At 47.4% G+C, this 14018-nt stretch overlaps 1 protein-coding gene and 1 long non-coding RNA gene across 3 annotated transcripts in view; one reads left to right on the top strand and one right to left on the bottom strand.

The window, feature by feature from the left end:
* The window catches only part of LOC135368366 (cuticlin-1-like), a 201634-nt gene that overhangs the window by 26178 nt on the left and 161438 nt on the right, over nt 1-14018 (top strand). The window lies entirely within an intron of this gene.
* LOC135368373 (uncharacterized) lies at nt 612-10756 on the bottom strand. The gene is made up of 2 exons (XR_010414764.1): nt 10574-10756; nt 612-1184 (listed from the first exon to the last, which is right to left on the bottom strand). It is a non-coding gene; the product is annotated as an uncharacterized LOC135368373 (long non-coding RNA).

Below are 14018 nucleotides of genomic sequence, written 5' to 3'. Positions count from 1 at the left end.
AATACACAACAAGGCGCAGTGAAAATAAGTGCTATCTACATACCAACACTCCCCCCCCCCCATATATTACTGAAAGACCTTGGGGCGCGCAATAAGTAAGAATGCTAGTAAAAATAATGAAAAAGGACAACAGGGCCCCCGAAGGGACTGAGCATGCTGAGCATTCCAGCAAATTGCCGAGTACCTGTGCGAACCAATACAATGGTATTGAAGATTCGAACGGACGTGTGGGTTGCATAAGACGCTGACGGTGCGGACACCAGCATTATTCCTGTTTTATTGTTCCCTACAGAGAATCCTACTGAAGTAGACTCGCCTTTGTCACTGAGTTCATATTTATGGCGCTGTTTCGTCTGGCAGCCTTGTGTTTTGTTGTGATTGGTTGAGTGCAAGGATATCGGATAAAACTAATTGTGGAGGTCGAAATACGTCACAAAACGACGCCCAGAAGCTGGAGTGACGTTGCTTACAAACGGTGTTGCAGCCGATCATGGGTGCGGCCATGTTTATGGTCACGTGCGCGTTGACGCCCGGTCCAAAACGCATTGCGCTTGTCTGACACGCTGTCGTCTATGCACCGAATGGTCTGCTAAGAATCACAGTAACAGAACTTCGGTGAAGTCATCTATTTCTGCCTATTATCTTTACATCGTAACGTAATTTAACTGCAGTGAACGCAGTGGCATCAGTGATGTACCCAGCAGCATGGCCGAGTGCTGGATCAAAGCATTCGCTCCTCGGTGGTACTACATCCCATAGGTCGTGCTGTAGTCTGGGAAGTGCTGGGTTCCAATCCTACCACCGGCTGTGCTATATACTGAGGTTTTCTCTGGGTTTTCCAGCAGGCTTTTCTCACCGATGTCGGCACAGTTACGCCTGAGAGCCAGCCCAGGACGCGTATAGTGTCCCCCACTCCTTCCAGCTGTCCTTTCTCCATATGTCCATGTCTGTACGCCGATCACAACCACAGTTGCTTCGCGGCGAGAATTTTTTAAAAATCAGAATTTTTTAAAAATCAGAGAATTTTTTAAAAAATCAGAATTAAAAAAAATCAGAGAATTTTTTAAAAAATCAATGATGAACCGTTTGAGCATGAGGGAACGGAATTGAGGCCCACTGCAGACACGAAACCGAAGTTCGTTAGATGGCGATCCAGAAGATGTAGGACACGACTGTCACCGACCCTGCACAGAACACACAAAAAATAGGTTAGATTAGGCTAAAAAAAATCAATCCGTTTGTCTTGCACTAGGTGCTCGTGTTGATATTGCTCATCTAAAGTTTCCTTTACGCCCTGCATCCCGGTGTGTGTGTCCCGTTCTTTGAGTCACAAGGAAAGACCAGCGATAGCGTTAACCGTTACGGCTTGCACGACACCAGCGACACCTTCCTGGGGAAATCTGTGTTTGCATGAAATCTACCGTGTGCTTGCATGTGTGATGCACGAACAAGTACGCATAGATAAGAGTGGAATGTAAGGAAGCATTTTGAGTGCAATGCTTTTCTCGAGTATAGAAGGGTGGTTCTGATGTCAGCACTCTTGGAGAGGATGATTCTTGTCTTGCTCATTCGGAAGTTGTATTACACAGGATACGCCTTCTATGTTCACACGACGCTGACGTGTTGTGGAAGTTCTAAGGCCTGTTTCATGCGAACGTCTTTCGAGTCCGTGTTTTTAACGGAGGGAAAAAGGAACCCATTGGAACCTATGGGATCGAATGCCCTTAGGTTCTGGTTTTGAAGCACACGGGACGACGAACGGTCGTGTGAAAAGATCGTGTGAAACAGGCCTAAATCATGGGAAATCGGACATGGTTTCAATCCTGCTACAGGCTCATCCATTTTGTGCTCATCGCTACGTCCGCGGGTGTCGTGACATTGTCCACCGTGACATTGTCGCCCCCCAAACATCAGTTTGTACATTAAATTTCCTTTTCTCCCCTCCCTCACTACGCGCTCTGACAAAGAACCCCCCCCCCCCCCGCAAACCGAGGGTCTGGGTCCGCCCCTGGCCAGACACTATCCACGTCAGCACTGCGTTTTACTTGCGACGAAGTATGCGAAGGCATTAGTGTAACTAAAGTGGGTCTGTAATTTTCGTGTAAGTTAGCGCGTTCTATATAGATTACATCCTGTGCCATTTCGTACAAATCCCCCCCCCCTTTTTTTTTATCTCTTATTTCGGCGTGTTTACACGACTCGAGGTAGACGTAAAAAGAAAGAAATGTCTACATGACAAGGCCGGTCCGCAGTTTTCCGAGTCACGCCAAGGTCCGGTAACTCTAGCGGTCATTCTCCTCAACGCGGTGACGGTTGGAAAATTTCCACGAAGGCGTGAGAGCTCCACGAATGATGTCCCCAGGATGTTCCGAAAGAGGGAGACAATACAAACGTCATCGAACCGGTTCCCCGTTTTGCGCACTAAAAGTCCGTTTCCGTTGCAAGAACGTTCGCGCAGAAGCAGCTAAATATGGCATTTCGTGTCGCTAGACGCAGTCATCAGCAGAAGACGTTGTTGATACCGGGCAACCGGTTTCAGCGTTATCGCCTCCGCACCTTGGCTTCCATCTGTAGCTTAGTTCACGACGCAGACGTTTTCTTGAACGAGAGCGCTGTTTATGGCTGCGTGACATCACACAGCTCCAGTCTAATCACGTCTCGTGGAAATGCGAATGTCACGTCCCGTTGTGAGTTACATTCGAAGTAGAAGCAGCCTTCGACCCTCCCGCACAAGCGACCTCATACAGCGAACACGCACAGTCAAGTTTGGCGAATAACGTGCAGGAAAGCGGTGTCACGATCGCCAGTATTCCGAGGAGTCGAAAAAGGATGTAGCCATAGATGACGCTATGCACCGGAGCCACACCGGTACGAAAAATGACATTATCGTCTAATGGCATTCGGGTCTCGAATGACATTTACGAAGCTCGTGCCACAGGTCATTTTCTTATGACATTGAACGCAATGATGTCGATGCGGCTAACTCACCAAGTAAAAACATAAGTTATGCTAACTTAAACCTAGTCAAACGTATTGAAAATGCGTGTAATATTTTGAAATACAATAATACGAAGGGGGTGTTCTGTAGCGCTGTCAAGCGTGGAGTTGTTCTAATGTATCTGAATCTCATGGTCAGTTAACGTATTTGCCAACCGGTGCCGGATCTAAAACGAGCACTATGGCGGCACCTCAAGTTCCTTTGCATTTGTCAATGATATTTCTAAAAACTTGGGACTTCTTTCGTCAAAAGATGTTTGAAGTGTACCAAATCACACTGTGTTGTACAGTGGAAAGTGTTTTTATGCAAACTAAAATTGTTACTCTAACAGGGCCTGCGAGAGCAGGTACTACTTGTGACCAACTCAGTAAGCAGGAAATGGCATTAAGGGGCAGTAAACCGATATAAGAGTAATGATGTATCAGTAGGAAAATTTCTTAAATTATGGTTGTTGTCAAAGACATAGTAACGCAGTAATTACAAAACGCGTTGCGCACTATTTCTTGAACATGCTCCGCCCTCCAAGTTCTCACAACAATACGATCACGTCATTTTGACGTTTCGTGTGGGCCATCACCTGTGTTGCTGTATATTTGAATAAGTGTTTTTTTTTTTTTTTTTTTCAGAGCTGCTAGATTACATGCACGAGGGATGTCCTTCGAAAGCGTATAATTTGTACATCTTTCCGGTTACCTTCACGAACAGAAATGAGATTACTTTATAAGCCGCACTTATTCTTTGAAGTGAAACCCCTCCGCAGCCACGGAGTCGCAACAATGCGGCAGCAAACAGGCTCGGCAGGTTCTCCCCCGCGGCTGACCTTGTGGGAGTCCAGGATTGGTTGACGTCATTCGGAGATGAGTATGCTCCGTTTGCTATAGCCGAGTGACGTTTGCTGACGCATTAGACGAAGGGGAGAGTTGAGTTGATTTCGCTCTTTGATCCGCTTTTTTAAATAGTGGAAGCGCTTGAGTTGCACAAAGTCTTCCACATATTTAGGTAGAGGGATATCCCTGCTTTCACTCTGTGCAGTTTTTACACAAAGTACTACCATCAGTTCAGTACCCCTTTAACCGTGTGGCACCGCACGAATGACATCACAGCATAACTCACTAAGCATTTAACGCCATTTTTCGTGCCCGTGTGGCAGGGACTCCAAGAGCACATGTTCGAACCAGTGTCGTGGGCGAACTACGTGCTACGCTGCGCTTGCGAATTCTATGATCGACAACTTGCCAGTGCCGGTGCTAGGGGTGGCGGGGCCTGAGGCAAAGGTACATCGCGGGACCTGTTTCACACGATTAAGTGCGTACTTGATATTAAAAAAAAAAGTAATCCCTGGTTGAGGGCTTCGTGTGCGGGGCTTATGCAAGCGCGGGGCCTGAGGCGGTCGCCTTACTCGCCCCCTTCCCCCCCCCCCTTATCGCCGGCCCTGCAACTTGTCAAGCACGCGACACGTTTTGCCATTTATGGACTGGTCAATATATCTGCATACTGTTCTCGTTCGCCTTCCTTATCATTCAACAAGCTCTGAGAGGCATATATGCTCTCGGGAACTCCGCTATCGGTATCACAGCGTCTCGTAGGTTACGTCCTGTCTCCCCTAATCCACATTATCGCAGTGAGACTATTACGACGTTACGTGACCGCTATGCCCTCCAGCCTTGGGCGTGTATCGTAAGTGCGCGTTTATCATACCTTGATGAAGCACGCATAGATTAAAATGATAACAATGGTGGCGTGATGTTCGTTACGCGTAAGGTTTGTCTACTATATGGTGGCATGTTGCACGTGTCGCAAGGTATAGAACTGCGGATAATTTCGACCACCCGGGGTTCTTTTGACGTGCGCCGGAAATCTCCGACACGCAGTGCTGGAAGCAATGTTTACCTCTCCCACATTGCTACCGTCCTCGGCAGGGTTTGAACCCGCGGCCTTGAACTCAGCAAGCCAACACGTTACTGACTGAGCTGCCGAGGAGGGCACGCATAAATTATAAGAAAAAAAAAAAACTGATGTGATGATGATGTGTGTTCGACGCTGCGCGAAACTAAAAAGTATGAGGTCACTACCCACCACCAGGCAAAGTGTCAGGTATAGACTTGAAAGACTTGAAAGATGACGACACCTGACTAGATTAATGCGGCCGTTTGTGATAAGGAACGCCCCCTGCTGGGCGCAGCGAGTAATGCTGTCTAACCGGATGCAATGCAATGCTGTGGCCGTCAGCTGTCACTCAGTGATGCTTTGCACCGCATAACTGACAGTGGAGGCCTTCTGGATGTGTGCCTGTCCAGAGGGGCGCATATATGCATGACGTGAAATTTGTTGGAATTGTTCGGGTGGCCGTCACGCCCATCCCACCCGTGACTGCTGGCTCTTTGTCCCGCGAGTACAATGCCTAAAAATATGGGCATGCTTCACTGGAGGCAGGAAGCGTTCTCGCAATGGAAATAAAAGAGAGAAGAAGAGGAAAAAAGCACACAGAAACATCAGTGCCGTTTTTTTTTGTCTTATGGCGTTTATACATCGTCTTTTTCCCTCTTGTCTTTTTTGCAGCAAGTAGATCTTACGCGTCATGCATGCATGATGAGAAAGGTATAGAAGAATATTATGTAATAAATTAGATAAATATAATAATATAAATAATAATAATAATATATAAATAATAATAATAATTAATAAATAAATTAGATAAATGAAATAATATTAGATAAATGGACCAGCTCGCGTGGCGTAGCTGTTATAAGACGATCGCCTTCGACGCCGAGACATGGGGGGGTTCAAATCCCCGACACCGGCTGTTACTGCCTGAGGTTTTCTGTCAGTCTTTCCAGACGAATATCCCCCGCACAGAGTCCCCCGAAGTCAGCCCAGGACACGTACTAGCCCCCCTGTCCCCCACTCATTCCTGCTGTCCTCTCTCTCTGTAGCCGCCCATAGAGCCACAGTTGCTACGCGGCACTAACCCGGAATCAAGGCGACATCACGTATATACAAGATGCGAGAATCGTGGATTCATACTCGCGTACACTCACGTCGGAAATACCCGTGATTCAGGGTGACAGGTTGCACGGCTTCGTAGGAACACTTGTGAGATCGGATGCAAGCATCTATGCTGCAAGAGAGCGTGTTCTCCGGAAGGGGCGGGAGAAATGCCTTTTGCGGAATAGCAGTTTAGTAAATCTTCGAAGAAATTACGCTTCGGCTAGTATGTGTCTGGGGTTCACACATGCCGGCATAACGACGCCAGAGAAGGAAATTGACTTCAGCGAATAGATCTCGTAGTTTGGCAGCAATATTAGGACAAGAAAGAAAAAGTGCGGGAGCTTTTGGACAGGGTCCACGTATTCCGCATCAACCTGTTTTGACCGGAGGGACAAAAAACAAAACAACAAAGAACACACACACACACACAAGAAACGTTAGAAGTAAACGTGGGGATTACGTGTCCACGATACGAGTGTCCACGTGTCCACGTCTGTACGAGTCTCAGAGCCTACGGTGGTATAAATTATCAGTTTCCCCTTATGTCAAAACGGTGTACGTGAGCAGGAATGCTTACGTGCATATCCTGGAACCCTGTGCAGCGTCTAAGGCGCCGGGATATCGCGTACGTGTGCTATATATAAATACCCCGATAGCAGTATAGGATCAGCTGTATTTAGGACGTCCCGTCTGCCGGTATATGGCGGCTGTAAAGGTGGCAGTACGGGCTGTAAACCGGTTGATACAGACGGTCTCTGCTCGGTGGTAGGTTCCGTGCATCTATAATTATTCTCTGCAAATGTGGATCCGAGGCATCCATTTTTCAAACTTGGTTGCGACCACCGACCACGTGGCTAACCGAATCGTTACGGCGAATTTCACCTGCGCAGTGTTTGGTACTAGCTTGGTTGCCTTGTGGGTGGAAACGCTCACCGTCAGGTGGCGTGCTGATAGCTGAATAAAACTATTCCTCTTGTTCGCTGGAGGTGTGATTATCTTGAGGAGTCATTCGGCAAAGAAAGAATGAAGGGAAGATGAGAGAGAGAGACGTTATTCATAAGTGTTTTTCCAGAACCTGTAGGTACAGGTACAGCTTGCGACATATAATTGTCTGGAATCTAAAGCTTGCGGTTTATCCTATCTGAAATCTACACGTGTTACAAGAACGTTTCTTCCAACTAATAAACACGTACGGCATGCTACCCAGCACGCGTTTATTAGTCGAAAGAAACAATCTTGCGACGCCTGGAGATTCCAGGCCGAATGAACCTCAAACTGTCGGTTCAAGACAAGTATGTCGCAAGCTGTACCCCGGGTTTCCGTTATGGATCTTTGCCAGCAAGCTTGTTTGCTTTCTAACCATTATTTCAATGATTGAAAGTAAAGATACTATGCGAAGCCAAATGGTGTGAACGTTGCTGGAGAAGAACGATAAATTTCAGATTGTTTAAAATGCGTGTCAGATACATACATATACGTGTTTAATTTTTTGGACGCCATATTTCCCTGTAGAGGTTTCTTATCTCCCCCCAGTTCACGTACACAGCTCACATGTATCGTATTATGTTATATTGCGACACAATATCAGTTAATATAGCATCCAGCGTTTGTCCACACCACTCCAAGACGTTTTGATACATGGGCGGTCACTCTGTCTATACAGAAGGTACAAAACCCCACCCAAAAGAGGTATACGTCATGAGATCACGACAAACTTTTGACAAAGCGATGTAAATAGCTCCGCTTTTCTGTCGTTTTTTTTAAACACCTTGCAAGCTTTGTTTGTGGACGTATGTGGGGGTGGGAACACCGGGATAAAGAGCACGACTTGCGAACCGTTATTTCATTGTTCGCGATCTGTGTAGTCGTAACTGTATACAATCGAGAAGACCCCAGGGACCCTTCCGTCTGCCGTAAAAAAACTTTTGCGATATTGCTGTTCGAACGCTATTGTCTTCTTTCTTTTTTTAGCTGAGGTCCAGGATAGTACGACATTGAAATTATGGCTTCTTAGCTAACAACTTCCTGGTGAGACACGCATCTCCTGCTGTTTGTGTTCTGGGAAAGCGTGTATTTGGACGCGGAATTAGCGATGCAAGAAAGGGTCATGTTGTTGTTGTTACGGTTGTAATTTGCATAACAGGTACGCGTAGCTCTTTTTGATACAGAACAGAATATCATGCGGGAACATATAGGTGTGGGGACCACATTTTAGCGGCCATTGCGCTTACCAGGGCTGTCATGCAGGCACAGCGTCTGGAGTTGAGTTGAGTTGATTAGAAAATAAAATAAAATGAAGAAATGGGCACTCATTACGAGAGCCGGCTACTCCGGATCACTTAGGAAAACAAAAATGGTGAACTACAATAAAACCAATGAGTGACTAAGACACTCTGTCAGTCACTCGCACACACTGTCCACGCACACTGTCAGTCACACTGTGTCCGCCAACTTGGGGTCTGCGCAAAATCGCACAAACGGCTGCATGGCGTGGAACTGGTCTCTACGTTCCGGAAACGCAGGTTTCCTGAGCCAAGACAGTGTATAGTTGGGGGCGCAGTTGACGCATAGAATTAGATACAGATCCCATACCGTGAGCGCCCCCCCCCCCTCAACATTCCGCCCTGCCCACCTACCCCCCCCCCCCTTGAAAAAAATCCTGGCGGCGCCCTTGCTGAGTATACAGAAGTAAATACTCAACCTTGAAAAGTATTTCAGTAGAATACTAAGTACTCATAAATGTAACTCGTCCGACTGTGAAAATACCGTAAAGTTACAATTTGTAACGTTAACTGTCAAACAAGAACAAACAAAATGAAGATAAAAACGGATACTTGTTTGGATACTCTTTCTTTCTTTCTCCTTTTTTTTTTTTTTTGTTTTCAAGTATCCTCTTAATGCATGCACTCCCCCTCGCTTTCCTCCGCGGATATCCTCGCTTAACCGCGGTCGTGCGGATACCCCGAGAGCCCAGCCTAAACATACCTAATTCGTCTTTCTCTCAACTCACCATCGACTTTCCTGTCTCAGAAATAAATAAACGAAAGGAAGTATCTTAGGAGTAACTTACGTGCAAGTTACCTCCAAAAACCATGTAAGTTAGATAGTACAAAATACTACTGAATTCATAAACCAAGAGGATTTTGGGGAGAGTAAAATTTACGCAAATGCTTTATCCAGTATCTTCGGCGAATACAAAGTTGTCCGGAAGTCATACAAAGGCAATTGCAGCCAGTGCACTGCGTCGACGTTGACAGATGAGAGGTGATGGGTTCCGAACTGCAGTTTGACGTTTGGCGGCCGCTCAAGGTCAGCTGAAGGCCACGAGGAAGCTTTCAGTTTGGAGGCCACCCACAGGACGACCCCATCACGCGTTGTCGCAGTATTGGAGCAGCGTGTGCTATGTATACATCGTTTTTCAAACGCGCCGCTTTTTACGCAGATGCACCGTGTGGTCATGCAGCACGAAAACTTATTTTATGCGGGGCAACACACGTAACAGTGCTGGATATACGGTGTATACTTGCTTAAGTTTCAGCCAATGGCAGGCAATGGACATGAAGTTAGGGCAGCATGCAGTGCATCAGCCATCCACCACTTACGCTGATTCCTCAAGAACTGAAATACCTGCGGCCTAACCGAATAACTCACCCGCAAAAACGGCATTTATGCTGCTCTCACTGCATAGCCGTTTGTTCCTAGAACTCATTCGGACTATCCTGTATTTTCCCCAGACTGTTTCATTTCATCTTCGTCCTTGTCTATCACAGACACGCCTTGAGCTCACCTGTGGAACATCAACAACACGGCGCGGTATGGAAGACACACGTGCGATCCGACCTCGACTGCAGAGAACCGGTTAGGGCAGGTTCTAAATTTCGCGCCATAATTAAAACCGTTTGTATTCTGCAATAGAGGAGCGCAGTCCATTGCCCCCCCTACACATGTGATCGTGATCAGCGTTAAGACGTTATTTCGCCCTTAATTGCCATACAAGAACCCCGTTTGTGCTGCTCCAGCAACCGTACACTTCCTCCTCTGCATCGGCCCGACGACACCGCCATTAATCACTCGCCTGGTATACGCCGCCCTATTATTTCTGGGTTTCAGAATCCCGTCCGGCGACTTTGCGTCCATCATCCAGGCGGGAGGGAGGCTCCGCGGATATCGGATGAAAAAGATTCCACGTGGCAAACGGCCAGAGCAACATGGACTGGCGTCACGGCATTTTGCAGAGAGCGACAGCGATGTTTGTCTCTCGAACGGGCTGGCGCAATGGTCCGTCTGCGACGCAGGGTAGAAGTACTGCAACTTGTTTGGCACGCGCGTATCGCGAGTTTGAGCAATCCCAAGCAGCACAATATCTTGGCCCAATATCTGCCTCTATTGCCAATATTGGACCTAGATGTTGTGCTGCTTGGGATGCTCGCTGTTGTTTTGCAGCAGCTTTCCAGAACGGATCATAAAGCGCCTTGCGATTCGTTGGCGCAGTTGAAATTTCGGTTGAAAAAGCGGATAGGAAAGAACGTAGACGACACGCCGATATGACTCTGAACTAAAGAGTTTAATGGAATAAATTACACTTACATAGTATGGGGCCTGATGTCGTCCTTGCAGTCGTTTCCACACAAGATGATCTGGATGGCAAGCATGCCTGACTGTGTTTCGAAAGGAGCAGCAAGACGTGATAACGGAGCAGGAGGTATGGCGTCAGTGAAGCACAATAAGTGTTTTTTCCGAGCGGTCTAGACACAAAGGTACACTTCTAGAAATTTCCACTGAAGGAACAACAACAGATAACAGCTTTCACCACTGGAAAGCAGTAGCCTACACGATTGAAGGAAGCCGCCATATTGTAAGAGGCAAGAAAGACATTCGATAGCCAAGGCCTATACTACACGATCATCAACCTTGTCAGCAGCCACAGTCAGCAAATCATATCTGTATGTCATGGATATCCGCTAGCCAATGTTAATTGACCAAGAACGCAGAGTGCTGTCTGAAGCGGATGTCTTACTGACCATCTAGACGTAGCGTAACGTAACGAGTGCATTACTAATGCATGCGTAATGCATTACTAATGCCATTATCAACGAGTAATTCGCGAACTACTTTCATAACGTAAAAGCGCTAAAAGCAGGACGAACACAGACGCGCACAACATCGAGCGTCCCTTCGTGTTCCCTAGTCTCGGGGTTTTTACATTATGCATCATCTTCACCAGCTCGCTTGCTTCCCAGCCATTTTTTCATTGCCCGCGTGTCTGTGTTCGTCTTGCTTTTAGCCCTTTTACGTTATGGAAGTCTGTCACCAACAAGCCGAAAGGGCTGTTTTAATTAAATTTAGCGAATTACTTGTTGACTTCGTCCCCTTGGATCTACATAGGAGGCTCAACGATGTAGTAGTAGCCATGTCCTATACCTTTAAGGCAGGGTGGGCTATGCCCGACTTCTGGTAGAAGGCTCGCCATAGCATCTGGTTGGTTGGTTGGTTAGTTAGTTAGCTCTGGTGTTGTGTTTGTCCCTAGATGGCGCTAGCCTCGGCTCGTTTGCCTATCTAGTGGCATTACTTTCACAAGAAGTGACATACATTGGACGGATCGGTTTTTTACTTCCTTGCATGTTACCGGTAATGATATTCGAGCTTCTGCAAAATCGCTGCGAATGTATGACTTCGTCGAGAGATGAGAGCAGTATGCATAATGTAATTGGTGTTCAAGGACTCCACTGTAGGCCTCTGTCCCCCTTCTTGATGACCTGTCAGGCGACAAAGGCGACTGGGAAAAACCAGCTTGTGGACTTTCCTTACCTGTACCAAGCACAATTCAAAACTACTGCCTTTATGGCAATGCCCTAAATGAGTAATGTCGTTACGCGTTTCCTGCTGTCTCCTTCACCCCACTCTTTAAACACAGGCTTGGTCGCTCTGACACCATGTTATGCTCCAGGTGTGCCGTGCTAGCAGATATCAAGCACGAGATCGTGGACTGTGTCCTCTTCAGGGTTCAATGAGAAAGGTTGCGAAACCGACTGAAGCCAATCACTGCCTCTTCGTTCACTTTGGCGACAGTCCTTGGGCCCTGGAGAACGACATCCTGCAACACCGTCGTGTCCTGCAGATTTTCCTGGATCTCCTGCGTCTCCCCCCTCGTCCTCTCATTGTCATTTTACATCTCATGCAGTCCCGTCGGCATTGGGGTGGTGGGCCACAACCCAGGCGGCGAATTTCCCCAGTCATCATCATCATCATCATCAGTTGCCATCATCATCACTTGGTGTTGTAGTTGCCAGGCCAAAATGTGACTGCATTTGCTGTACTCATTACTTGTCCACAAAATGTAACGCATTAGCATTAGTCATTACCGAGATGTAATGCATTACCCCCCCCCCCCTCCCCCATCTCTGACTTGTACGCAAAAAGTGAACCAAGAGGTAAAATCGTATCATTCTCTCGGCGCATGTTGATGTTGATGAAGAAAAAATAATAGTGAGAGATTGAACTCGTCACACGACAAATTCGGCTACTCCCATAAACAGACCCCCCCCCCCCCCCCCCCCGAAAGGAAGGAGAAAGAAATAGAAAAGAGAAATCCCCCGGCGCATGTCTTGGTAGTAGTGTGGTGCACTTGTTCTCGCTTACTTGCATGCTTGCGAAACTATAGCTGGTGCCCGTCCGCCGGGACAACTCTTCGCACAAAAAGTAGCGCCGAGCGTGGCATAGCGTAACGACACGATTTATCGATAGCAACCGGGTCAGGTTACGGGAAGGCCGGGCACCTGCGTGAACTTCCATTCTGCTTCTTGGTCTTGTTGGTGTGTACTTGGACAGTCCCAGAACGTCCATTGCAATCTACGTCAGCAATTAAGATACACCATCCTGGAAAGCCCTGAAAAGTAAAGCTTCAAAGAACGGTACTGAACCTCGAAAAGAGCGTGCCGGATTATTTTTGCATGCATAACGACCAAAAATACCCCCGGGGTATTCTGCCGACATTCGGCACGTTCCAAAAAAGAAAAAAAAGCTGAACTGTGAAATGGCGCGTAGGACCCAAGTTTCGACATCTTACAGTACACGTCGCTAATAATAATTAGGAGTATAGATTTACACGTAAGGTAAGAGCCTAATGTGGCGACATGCCGCAGGGTAGGACTGCGGATAATTTGGACCACTTGGGTTCTTTTGACGTGCGCCGGAAATCTCCGACACACGGTGCTGGAAGCAACGTTTACCTCCCCCACATTGCTACAGTCCTCGACCGGGATCGAACCCGCGATCTCGAACTCGGCAAGCCAACACGTTCACGACTGAGCTAAATGTTCCTGGTCTGTGGGTTTTGAGCACGGTGGTTTGGAGCGTGCAAGCAACAGCCAGACAACTACAATTATTGAATGATATGATGTCAGTGTGGACAGGGAGACACGCATACACAACAACAACAACAACAATAGATTGTGACGATGAGATTCGGTGTTTCACCGCGGCGGTGCGGTACCCTACCCCGTTGCACGTGGAACATTATATGAAGACGATGAGGGGAGGATGAAAACACGAGAACGAACTAAGGCGTCTGAAGCAATCTTGTCGGCGACCGGAAGTCCATGAACAGGTGAAGAAGAGGATGGAGCACAGGACCTTCCTTCATAGGGGCCAATGAGTGCAGCCAAGTTGAGTGGTCTCTTGCTGATACGAGCAAGCTCATCACACAGTATCCGCCTTTGCGGGCCGTAGAGTCACCCCTCGCCTTTGCAGGCCTGTCACCCCTCCAGAGCACAACGTGCACGGCTGTCGGGGACGGGGCAGCAGTCCACTGCATGGATATATGGTGACCATCACCATGTGGACGCTGAACTTTATGGATAATGTCTACTACGGTGGGGGCTAACGACCCGCGAAGACTCATGGTTAGCCACGCATTGCATACAGTAACCTATGAAACTCAGTATTTCCCGTTCTTGCGATCCTTGATTCAACCTTTCTAAATACGGCCTGACCAATATTCGTGATCACAGGATGATTTCCTTTTTTTTTTTTT

This window comes from Ornithodoros turicata, chromosome 9, assembly GCF_037126465.1.
Source record: "Ornithodoros turicata isolate Travis chromosome 9, ASM3712646v1, whole genome shotgun sequence".
In the NCBI taxonomy this organism is placed as follows: domain Eukaryota; kingdom Metazoa; phylum Arthropoda; class Arachnida; order Ixodida; family Argasidae; genus Ornithodoros; species Ornithodoros turicata.
Note: the sequence above shows the minus strand (reverse complement) of the source record. Positions and strands in the feature narration are given on the sequence as shown.